Source organism: Physcomitrium patens, chromosome 6 (genome assembly GCF_059467195.1).
Source record: "Physcomitrium patens ecotype Gransden chromosome 6, ASM5946719v1, whole genome shotgun sequence".
Taxonomy (NCBI): Eukaryota; Viridiplantae; Streptophyta; class Bryopsida; order Funariales; family Funariaceae; genus Physcomitrium; species Physcomitrium patens.
The window spans coordinates 8,812,729-8,824,571 of record NC_143415.1 but is presented as its reverse complement, the minus strand read 5'-3'; positions in this window follow the sequence as shown (position 1 = coordinate 8,824,571).

Below are 11,843 nucleotides of genomic sequence, written 5' to 3'. Positions count from 1 at the left end.
ATCTAAAACTGAAGTTTAGATTTTTAGTTTATTAACATAATTATTAAGTGCTGAAATTATATGTATATATATATATATATATATATATATATATATGACATATACAGGTATTCACAATATTACAACAATTAAAATCATAATAATGGAACACACTATTGGTCTCAAGAGTTTATTATTTGGATTGGCATTTCATAATCATTGGACTCTGGCATTGTCTTTGTGTGACTACGTAGCAACTCATGGCATAGTTGGGAAACTGAATAAAAGTCTTTACCCTCAATTTATCCATATTGCAATATATTCATTGCCACATGTCTAAACTAAAACTAAAACCTTTGAAGTTGTTGGGTTTTGATGGTGGAGGAAGTGTGGAAGTGAATGTGTTCCATCAAAGCTTTTTGAAGTTAGAAGGAATTAGGTGGGATTTTAGAATAAACATTTTGGTGAGGTTTTAGGTTTTGTTTAAACTTTAGACTAGATGTTATTGTATAGAGATTGCATAAGCTATATATATATATATATATATATATATATATATATATATATATAAAAAAAAAAAAATCCAATTAGTGGATTAATAATAGATGATTATTTTGATGAAATTACATGTGTGTAGAATCAATGTCAACATTAGTGCTTGTAATAAATGTAGTATCAAAGGTATCAATCCTATTTCTTTAGTTGATTGTGGTACCTATATCTAAATATATATAAAAAACTTTTGTGTCTTAAGTATTGGCTTCTTTGTGAATGGTCAAAGGTAATTTTGATAATTTTAGTTGGTGTTATAATAGTAGAATTGCATAAAACCTATGTTATTGTAACATAGAGGAGATTAGAAAATGATGGTGTGGTATTTTAAGCTGCAAATTTTAAGATTATAATAATTTAATATGTTTCTTTCATCTTTATAAACTTTTATTAATATTCAATATTAATGGCAGTTAGGTTATAATTCTATATTTCTATGTACTGTTCAAACAGATTTTAATGTATTGCATTCTACGTAATATTTATTATGTAAAATTAATAAATAATATTATTTATGTGTTGTTAAAGAAGTTTTATTTTTTATTTTTTAAGTTGGATATCTTATTTCTAATAACATTCATATATGCAGTTCTACCTCTATTTTATTTATTCCTGAGTAAGCTTGTGTATGTTGCATCTTCTTTCTACATTGGATTGTATATGTATTGAAGTTTAGACTTATTAATGGCCCTACATAAGGCATAAATCTCAAATTCAAACTTACTTGTGTTGTAAAATATACTTGCATAGCTTCTGCTAAGTACCAAATTTTAATAATCATTCATATGTCTTGTGAAAAATTCACAAAGTTTTTAAATGCAACGGTTGTTATGTACACATTGAGGCATGGATATTTATTGTTTTAATTTTAATATTAATTTAATTTTTAATTTATAAAAAAATCATCTTAGTTTCTTTCTGTGATTGTTTTGTGTGATTTTTTTTAGTATTTATCTGATATTTTTAGATATCTTGTACATTAGAACTCTTGAAAGAATTTTAGAAATTTTGAAAGATTTTCTTGCAATAAAAATCTACAATATTGTTCACTTGGTTTTTGTATTTATTTTTATAAGCTATTTAAGATAAACTCATTAAATTAAAAAATATTTGACATATTGGTTTTATTGTAATTAAATTATAATAACATAAATCCTAGAAAATCGTTTATTGATTTTTTTTTTGGATTAGATAGACTTTTTTAATTGACATCTATTTGTTTGTTTTTTTTTGTTTTTGTTTTTGTTTTTTTTTTCTTTGACATATAAATTGAAAAAATACATAAAATCTTAGTAATGTGTTCTTCAAGTATATATTATAATAAAATGATATTTAAAAATAATATCATTTATTTCTTAATATTCAAATTATAATAATTCAATGATTTAGAATTTTAACAACTTATTTGTTCTATCTAAATCGCTTTTTATAATATTTTTTTTGATTTTTTAAAAATACATATTTTATTATGAACCTTATTTGTAAAAATTATAGAAATATCTTTGAAGAAATTTTCTTACAAATATCCGTATATTATCTATTGAAAAAACTTGTGGTAAATTAAAGAATTAATTAAAACAATAAGAATTAAATAATAACAATTAAAAAGAAAAAAAAATAATATTCTTGCTTTCAAAAATTGAGAGCTTGTGTAAAAGTGTGATTTTCAAAAATATACTTAATACATTTTAAAAATCTAAAAATAACTAGTTTATGTTTTAAAACTCTATTATAAAGTTGAAATCAAATAAAAAATATATGAAATTATTATAAAAAATAATAATATATGTTTATTACATTCAAATGTAATGAATAGAATTTAGTGTTGCAATGTTTTATTTTATATATGTGTTGTATATCATGTCATTTAAATCTATATAAATGGATTATTTGTATATAATCTTTGTAATTTATTTTTTTGTATTTAGTGACGTTTCATTTAATTTAATACTATTTATTATTTTTAAATTTTATTATAAATATTTTAATTATTTTTAAAATTTTTATCTTATGCTAATGCTCCATGTAAGAGCAGTAATAAGTAAGATTGTACAATAAACAAATGCAAATAAATTATTTTATTATTTCCATTTTATATTATTTTTAATTATAAATCAAGCCTTTTATAGGTGCTAATTAAGTTCTAATTTTCTAAAGATTTAGTTAATATTGACAAAATGGATATTGATATTTCAAACAAATTAAAAGATATGTCTATTGTAATTTGTAAGAGTAAAATTTACTTCTCAATTCAAATTACAAGATGAATTCAAGTTATAATTGCTTGTAATTAGTGGTGTGAAGTGAAAAGTATAACCAACAAGAAACAAAGAAATAAAAAAGATTACAGAATTGAAAGAAATATAATAAAATAAATATACACTTTAAAAACTTTTATAATTTGTTTTTTAGATTTTTACTTCATAAAAAGTAAAAGATAGATTTTATTTATTTATTTTTGAATAAATCTTTTATCTTTCTAATGACATAAAGAATATGTAAATTAGAGTTATTATGAATGAGTTTTGAGGATTTAAGCCTCACTAAGGCTCTAAAAGTAATGCGGAGGGTGTCATAGAGGGGTCACAAGACCTTAGTCTTATCCTCCTACATACATCCAAGGTGCTACAACCTATATGGAACATATGCACATTCCTTCCTATAAATATTATTCTAATTGCTAATTACTATGATTTCTATTAATAAATCATATTATTTTTAAATTTTTTGACTTTATCATGGTATTTAAAGACACTTAATTATCCTACAAATCTTACAAAGTCTCCAAATCTTACTTCAATTGTTTACAATGGCCTCCCACAGTGGTAAAATCATTTTTTTCAAAATTCTTTAATATATATTTTTGAACTTTCTAAATAAATTCTAAATAAATTCAAATAGATTATTTAATATTTTAAATATTATAATATAAATTTAATAATATTTTTTATCATAATTTTTTTATAGTTATAAATTCAATTTTTATCAATTAAAAATCCTATTTTTTACATCAATCACTTAAAATGTATGAATCTCTTTCTTATATTTCTTCTACCTACAAATTAATATTAATAAGTTTATAATAAATATTACATATGAATAGAAGGCCAATTTAGACATTGATTTCAATAAAAAAATAATGACTATTATAATTTAAAAAATATACTAAAAAATTAAAATAATTGCTTCAATGACATACTAAGATTTTTTTATATATAATTTTTTTTCTTCATAAGACTCTTATAAATTATAAATAAATACTTAGATAAAAAATATACTATCTAATTTTAATATTTTAATATCTAAAAAAATATGTTTTATTTATTTATAATAAGTCCACTAATTCAAATGCATTTGTGGGACTCATATGATCTTCAAATAATAAGTTTCTATCTTCTCACCTATGTTTCTTTATTTTGATTGTTTTTGTCTTTACTTGTTATTAAGATCTCTAGTAATTCATGTATAACTATTAATTAAATTTCTCATTTTTCTCATTGCTTAACATACATGGTAGTTATTAAAATATCTTTTATAATTTCATTTAATAATATAATTACATGATAAAATATACTTGATTTATGTTTATCAAAAGCATAAGAAGTTGTAATACTTGATAGTTTTAACTAATTATTTAGACTAACTTTATCTTGTAACATAACTTGCATTGCATATAGGCTTTTTTAGAAGAAAAAATAAATAAAAAATGCAAGTCTCAATAACTATGTGAAATAAGCTTTTAGTTGACATCTAAAGTTTTTAAAATTATTTGGACTTTAAATAAATTTATAATCAAGAAAATATTTTTTATATTTTTAAAGTATAATAAAATAAACAACTATTTTTTTGTATTCTCACATATCTAATTATAGCATAAAATATTCAAAAAATATGAATATAATAAGAAGTATAAATTATACAATATTTTAGGTATTTATTATTTTATTAATTTTATAATAAAATATTATTCTTGTCATATATATAATAAAATTATTATTTTTTTAAAATTTAAAATTTAAAATTCAAAAAATAATATTTATAAAATTAAAATATTTCTATATGATTTTAGTTTTTCAAAATAGAAAATATAAATATACATATATAATAATAAACATAAATATATATATATTTAGTTCATATATATATAAATTTATTTCATAAAAATAGAAAATATGAATATACATATATTGTACTAAACATGTAGAAGTTATACAATTGCAGAAACTATAAAAGCTTTGCATAGCTATCTTTGGCTAAGATTACTTGAAAGAAGTTGATAGTAGAACATCTAAGCATATGATATTTATTTATCTATTTAATTTTCTAAAAATAAAATTAATTTGACTCAGTTAAAATTTGTATTTAAATATTAAGGATAGATGTAAAATATCACAAAAAATTTCTAATAAAAAATATGTTGTCTAAACTCATCCATAATCTGGTGTAATTAAATTTATGTTTTTTTTATTAAAAAGTATTGAAAATATGTTAATAATTACTATTAATTTTTTTTACTTTACTTTATTTTTATAAAAATATTTATTGATTTATAATAAAAAAATATTAGAAAGGATTCTTTTTAATAAATTAAATAATAGTAATATAAAATTTTAAATTTATTATCTAATTTTAATAATTTAAGATGAGAATTTAACAAGAAGATGAATGATTAATAATACAAAACATAGAATTTATAAATTAGAAATATTAAACTAGAAAGCTTTATTAGTGACTTCAAAGAATAATATAAGTGTATAATTAAAATATTTTATAATCAGTAAAAGCAATTGAATTGTAACTGTATTGTTTATAACTGTAAAAGAAAATCTTAAAGAACTTTCTTGTAGATATAGTATTTTTCTTATAAGAGGTACTACAACAGAACAAATTTTAATAGAAATTGATTTATTTATTTATTTATTTTATGCATACTTTAAAGAATAAAACTTATTCTCTATTAGAACTAAAATTATAAAATCTCTAACCATGTAAACTAATTAGTAATAAAAATACAAATAATTGCCACTCATTATATTATTGTTTTACAAGAAAAGATTTATCTATTTGAACTTGTATCCATTATATGGTTTGTAAATGTTATTCATTAATTTTTAATTTTAAGGTTTTAATTCTACTTCTACCCCAAATTAATCTTAGCAATAAATGTAAGTTAACTTTTCTACTACCTCAACACTCTCTCTTCCTTTGGTTGGTCTCCCACTCAAAATCATCCTCCATCACTTTCCATCTATATTTTATGTATTACAATTTTTACGTTTCCTATAACAACTTTCTTTCTCTATTTCACTTTTTATTTTCGGAAAACATCAGTAGATCAAATAAATTATTATTTTCTACCTTCAAGCCAATCGGCCTTTCTATTCTCCAACAGTCTCCACAAAGCATGATCCCATGCTTTATTGGAACATGAGAGGGTTTAGAGACTGGTTTCTCTATGTCATAAGATTTGCTTGTCATGGTTTTAACTTTGATCAATATGGAGTTCTAGTAGGTCTTTTTTCTGATGGGAAGCAGACGGTCAGCTTCAGTCTCCCTAAAGAGTTAGTGGGCAGTTGCAAGTTGTGCTCCAATACAACAATGCAAGGACCACAATCAGCGTTCGAAGGAATGGAAACCAGAGTCTGGTGAAGTCCAGTGGCACACACTTGACTTTGCTCAGTATTTAGATCAATTCTTCGCTGCTGGGTGTCACTTTTGTTGGTTCCGTAATGTGAAGTTTTGCTAGTTCTGGTGGTCTATATTGTTTGTGGCAACTGATCAAACTTATGCCACTTTTAAAACCACTTTCTCTACAGTGAATCCCTGCGATGCAGATTCGAAGGTATCAGCGTTGAAATTGTCCTCGAATCTCATCAATCTCTAGAAATTCCTCACTATAATGCAACTTCAAAAGCATTGTTCTTTAAGGATGTTGAATACAATATTTCCGGCAATACGAAGGATCATTCATCAGTGCTTTCTTACCATGTGCGGAGTACTTTCCTCTTGATGGTTCTGTATATTCCGAAAGAGCTGATCAAGTATGAAAGCCATGTCTGGAAGGCAATACAGGAAAAACCTATTCAGACGTTAAGTGTTTCCTGTTTCTGGGTGTGTTCATTGACATCGTCCTCGTCGGTAGACCCAAGGATCGGGATAAGGAGTGCATTGCAGCACCCACTTCGTAATCTATTTCAAATTGATGGTTGGCCACATGCTTTGTTTATGATTGTACTTCCATGGGCCTAGAATTGCGAAATGGGCCATACAACAGTTGTAGATGTTCTTTGACATGCTCTTTCTGCATGAATCGGCAGGATCTGCAAGTACTTGTGGTGAACAGATCAAGTATAATTCTCCCGAGGCACTTCGCAGTTGGCTTCCATTTGCGGAGTCGCATTGCATCAGCGATGTCCCAACAAGCTGACAAGGAACTGGTAATCGTCGACACAACCACAGCTGCAGCCCTGGTCATTGTTCCTCGTTTGAGCCTTTTTATCTAACTTGACCTTGACCCACATTTTCCTCACCACTCTTCGCGCAGTCTTCCCACCTCTCAATCTGCAATGCCATGGGTTGTAAAAATTCCTGATTGGATGTTGGTGGATCTAGGTTTAAAATGATATATCTGTATTTGTTTTAGAATGTACCACTTTTTGTGGGATGAGATCATATTACAACTTTGGAATTATGCAACAAGGGGTTGTAAACAAGGAAGATGTCCTGGAAGTAAAGGTCTGGAGAAAGCTGTCGGGATTTGACGAACTGTATGAGGCAATCAATGGAAGAATATAACTTGCTAGAAGACGGAAATTGTTTCTGTCCTTCGGAATAGGTTCGGTACACTGCTAGCCCCTTAGCTGAATAATATAGAAAATAGTTATTTCTCATATTTGTTGCCATGGATGAGTACTGTAAGTTGACAATCTACGACTTTGTGGAAACCTTGTAATAAAGCACATAATGGGTGGCACATGCACAAGAAACAGACCAAGGCATGAAAGAATAGCCCCATTTGCTAATCAGCTAAATAAATTTTTATTACAATATATTTGGGTAAAGATTGGAGTTGGGATAAATTTACAGACTGAAACAACAATTCTTTGTAAGCTTGCAGCCTTTGTAAGCAAAGAAAACAGTGTGCTTGTATTGCCTAGGTGCTTGCATATTAGCTAGGTTACATAGGTTAAAATATGTGCAATATATTGTTTATGTAAGCAATATACATAGATATATGTGCATATATACATGTACATGCATATAAATTCAAACTTTGTATTGAATGTTCTGATGGAGAAATGAATTGTGAAAATTATTGTAAAATGATGCATGATTATATATTTTATAATTTTATGTGAAATATACCATGTTAATGAATGATATAAGTTTAGATTTATTTTGCTGGAAGATCAGATTTTTTCTTTTATACATATATATATATATATATATATATGTAAGATTAGGTTTTTGTCCTTCGGATATATATATAGATAGAAATGTTTTTTTAATTATAAATATATATATATATATATATATATATTAATATTTTATGATATAGAAGACTTAAATAATTCATGTTTGAATTTTGTATTTACAAACAATTCATGCTCATCGATTTCAGATATTAGTACACATTATTTTTTATACACTATATATTTATAAAAACTTACATAATTGATATTGATGTTTTTGAATATTTTTGTATTTATAAAAATATAGTTATTCTATTAATTAATTAAGACTCAAGATTTTTATTAAAAACTTCTCAATATTTTTATTACTATTGAAAATAATTCTAATCTTAATTCTTATACGATTGCATTTATAATATAAATAACAATTAACTTAATTTTTAGAAAACTAAATTATATATATATATATATATATATATATATATATATATTTAAAACTAAGTAATAATTTTTTATTCAAAAGCTAGATTTTCTTGATTTGATTATTATATATATATATATATATATATAACTAAGTAATAATTTTTTATTCAAAAGCTAGATTTTCTTGATTTGATTATTATATATATATATATATATATATATATAAAATAAAATTATTATTTTTAATAAAATCCATAATTTATTACTAGCTAGTAGGTAAGAAAAGAATATTACTTTAAAAATAAACCAATTTATCTATTTAATTCTTTTTTGTACAGTCAAACATTACAAAACTTAATGTATGATAGATTCTTTAATCTTTTGTATGCAAAGATAGTGATTGATATGGGTAGTAGATGATATTTTTAAGGCATTAAAGAATAAATATTTTATTGCAAAAAAGCATACAAAGAAAATATTATGATAAATAAAATTTTGATTAAAATATAATTTTTAAAGATAGATAATAATAAATTATATTTTATTTATTTAAAATTAAAAATATTTTTAAAAATACTTAAAAATTTTATATTTTTATTCTACTATCAAAGACATGAACTAAATAAAACTTCGATAAATTATTCTCTCTTCTAAAAAACAAGTTGTATAAGAAAAAATTAAATTGTTTTTATAGGTTGATAAATTCTAAGATTTGTTGAATGATATTAGCAATAAAATTTCATATATGTTGTATAAAATGGTAGTTTATAGTATCCTTCAGCCATTTGTAATATTCCTTATTAACACAAGACCTCCCAATTACTTGATAATATTTAATTTTTTTATAACTATCACCAAAAAACATATTTTGAATGCCATTGTATATGTTATCCACATTTAGTAGCATCACTAAGCAATCAGAGTCTCTTTCATGATTGTGATATCATATACATTGAATTTTACTATATATTTTTAAAAAACATTTTTCTTGATAATCTTCATGTTAATTTTAATATCTTTAAAAATAATTTATCAAAAAGTTCTACCAGTTGATCCTTATTATTGTTCTTCCTTAATTTATACCATCTTATTACTAATGATTAGTCCTTGGTTTTAGTAAATTTTCTTATTGATCATTATTACTTTTCTTCCTTAATTTATACCACTTATTACCAATGATTAGTCTTTGGTTTTAGTAAATTTTCTTGATATATATATATATATATATATATATAATATTAAAAAGAGTCACATGGCTCATTCATATATTTATTAATATCATATCCATCACAATATATAAGATGTTAAAATGTATTTTAGTGTTACCTAAATCTAAGATTTCTTCCTTTTAGAACTTTTGGTTGTTATTAATTTAAAATAAAAATGAAAATAATTTATTTTGTTCAAATATATTGATGATAGCATAAGGCTTAATAAAAAAAACGAAAAAGAATATGTAATGGATCTTTGTTAATTGTGGTGATAGCAATTAATATATAATTAAATTAATTTATTTTCAAATAAAAATTGATCTAAGTTTCTATCAACATAACTTATCAGAAGGTCAATTAGTCTTGATATTACAATGGAATAACAATATTTTATTATCAATCTTTTATTAAGGTTTCTTCTTTGTTAAAATATTTGTATTGGTTTTTTTCGTTATTTTCAGGCTTTTTCTTAGTTGTGTTTTTCTTAAAATATAAAATCATATTATTTTTCTTGCAAAATCAATTAATATTAGAGTTCTAAAATTTAAAAATTCAAAAATATTAAATATAACCATAACTGAAAAAATAGAGTTTATTAAGTAAAAAAATATATTATATTATTACATATTTTTTATGAACAATTTTTTTTTTGTTTGTCTTGATGATAATTGATGATACATTGCAAATATTGTTCTAATAACTACTTAATATATTCTATATGTCTATTATTATGGATAAAAAAAGCTACATAATATTTCATATCAATTTTATATATATTAAATGGTGCTTTCCAAAATTTTAGTACAAATTTAAATTTTCAATAAGATATAATATTATTTAGAAGTTTATAATATATATATATATATATATATATATATATGTATAAATATCTAAATAAAGTATTAAAAAATTAAAGAAAAAATATAATATTAAATAAAAATTATGAAATAGACATATTTAAGGGATTTTGCAAAACTTTAAGTCACAATTTGATATGAAACACTTAAGATTTTTGTGAATGGTATACATTGTGATTTGATAAAAAGATTGTTTTAGATATGACACCATTTTTTAAAAAAATCCATTATTTTATGATTTTTTTTGTTGTTATAGAAAGTTATGAAAAATCATAATTATTAAAAAAATACTTTTAAAATAAAATAATAAGATAAAGTGTGTTTTTTTTTTTTTTTTTTTTTTTTTTTTTTTAATTGTGACAAAATTACATCTATTTAAAATTTTAATGTACTTATTTTATTAAGAATAAAATTTAAAAATTAGATGGAAAAAATAGAAATAAAAGAATTTGTAGTCAATATCATCTTAAAATCTTTAATTAGTAATTTTTAATACTTTTTCTATTCTAATTTATATTTTACAAGTTAATTTTATAAATAAAAAATAATTAAAAAAAATCTTTATAAGTATCTAATAATAGTTTATAAAACTTAAAATATATTAGATGTTACAAATAAAATTTTAAATTTTTTGGTCTATTAAAAAATGTATCTTTTTAGAATGCAATTACAAACTATTGTTTAAGATAATATACTCCAAAATTTTATACTTATGTTATATGAAATTCACATTTTTATATCTTGGCATAAAATCCTGCATTTTTCAGCTTTTATAATATCAAAAAATATATAGCCTATATTCATCCATATTAATAGAGTAAATAAATTTGTTTTTCATATGACATATAAAGTTATCTAAAAATTTACAAAATACCTATTTCATTGAATGTTGAAAAATAATTGGACCATTTATAAACAAAAAATTTGCTATGTTATATTTAATATAGTCATATTAAGTTTAAGATTCAACTTTATATATATATATATATATATATATATATAATAGATTGTAGTCTTCTTATAGATCTATATTTTTATAGATTTTAAATTTATTCAATTGATTAAAAAATATTAATATCAAAAGTAAAGCATAAAAATTCTTAATATTTATTTTTTTGAGTTTATGATAATCTACAAACATATATAAGGATCCATTATTTTCTTTAAAAAAAAGGCTAATACACATATAAAAAAGAAAATTCCTATAAAATTATTTGCAAGATTTTGGTAAATTTATTTTTTCAAAGAAGCAAGTTTGATTTATAAAAAGTTGTAAATTGATTCAATTAGTGGTTAAGTTCTTTTTAAAAGTTCAAATAGGCAATCATAAAATTGAAATATATATATATAATCAATTCATCTTAACATTCCTTATACTACTCTATTTTTTTACCTCAATGTTTATTCGA